Here is a 1,991-nt window from a genome sequence, read left to right on the forward strand (position 1 = left end):
TTCTAGGGGGGGGTGGTGGTGTGGGGGTAGGCCCTTGCCCCTAGCTCCACCTCTACTTTCTCTTCATCTCCACATGAGAGAGAGAGAGAGAGAGAGAGAGAGAGAGAGAGAGAGAGAGGCTTTAAACAAAAATAATAGAGCGAAAACAATATTTAAGAGCAGAGAGTATAACAAAGACATCCATAACTACTCCAAACATGATTCTAGAGATATTATAAATGACAAGGCAGTTCTTCAATTATCTCTTCTTCAATTATGCAGGGAATGTTTAGATTGTCATGACTTATCAAGTTTAAATTTTCAAATAAAAAATTAAAGTTATACTTTTTCTTCATAGGTAGATTCATAGATAGTGTAGGAGGGCGAGGAGGGGTTTAAATTGTAGATTTAGGGTACCACGAAAGATATCATTATTAGGTCTAGGACAATCACTGAATCCAAAAACGTCATTTTTTTATTTGTAGTAAGAAGCAAACACAAAAGTGTGGTTTTAAAATATTTTCTTAAATAGACACTCTGAAGGCCGTTGGAGCACTCAAATTCAATGCTCTAAAACCAATTAATGCTGAAATAGAGAATGCTTTAAAGCCCATTAAAAGCTAAATAGCTACTAAACCTGGACTGACTCGGTGACCCAGAACTCAAACTGGTTTGAATGTTTAAATGGACATTTTCTGCATAATACCTGGTCAAATCTAGTCCAACCCGATAGGTTTGTGGCAACCAAAGTAAATTGGATGAGTTTTATAACTCGGTTTAGTTTGTGAAATTTGTAAAGTTACATTTATAGATCCACTTTATTGTCTTCTTTACTGTTTAATATGTTATAACATGGTAATTTAAAGAGGAGAAAACCTAAAGAACTAAAACAAAAAATGCACTTATCTATCTGTCTACCTACTTCCAAGGCTCCTATCCTATCAAAAGACTACTCTATTATTGTGAAACATTGATTTTGAATTATAATTGCCAGTTTAACTTTGGCACATGCCCATTTTTTAAATTTACATATTTATGTTATGATTTCTCAAACTTATTTTTATATATTTTTATTTAAAAAAAATGATTTAATTTTTTGATTCGACTTGTAACCTACTAGTTGAACCAGTGACCCGACGGTGGAATCTACAAACACCTAGTGACTCACCCCACATGTAAAACTCTACTTATCATTAATTTGCCCAAAACTATTACAATTTTTTTTTTTAATAAAACCTGTTTCATTAATAAAAATATATTGAAATTACAAATAAATTTATCCAATTAAATTAAACTAATTTTAGCAAAAACTAAATAATATTATCCAAGTATTTAACAAAATAATATTACAACAAAAAACAAAAATCTCATAATACAAAATCAATGATTTTATAGTATAAAAATTTGTTCTAATAAGATAGAATAAAACGTTAAAATTGGCACCTTATTTCAACTTTGCTAGAGAGAAAAAGAGCAGAGAGTTACGTTAGGTATAATAAATAAATTTTTTTTTAATGCGAGTTTATTTCATACTTAAATCAACTACTTCATATACTTAAATCAATTTTTCTCTTTCTAAAAAAATTATTTTTTTCTCATTAATATTAGCTAATAATAACCCACCATTTAAAATTTATTGTGAAATTATTGTGATAATTGATACTGATTTTAATTTGAACGTACTATTACAATTATTTTTTTCTCTTTTTAAAAAAATTATTTTTTCTCATTAATATTAGCTAATAATAACCTACTACTTAAGATTTATTGTGAAAATATTATGATAAAAATTGATACAGATTTTAATTTTAACATACTATTAAAATTATTTTTTTCTTTTTCTAAAAAAATTATTTTTTTCTCACCAATATTAACTAATAATAACTGTAGGGACCAGATTTGGGCACTTCTTCAAGTTGAGAGAATGGGCCCAGACCCAACTTGCCCTTCAATGAATTTCTAGAGAGTGGGCTCAAGAACTAGGCTCTAGTAAGGGATGCAACTGCCCTGCA

The sequence above is a fragment of the Quercus suber genome, unplaced genomic scaffold (genome assembly GCF_002906115.3).
Source record: "Quercus suber isolate HL8 unplaced genomic scaffold, Cork oak 2.0 scaffold_82, whole genome shotgun sequence".
In the NCBI taxonomy this organism is placed as follows: Eukaryota; Viridiplantae; Streptophyta; class Magnoliopsida; order Fagales; family Fagaceae; genus Quercus; species Quercus suber.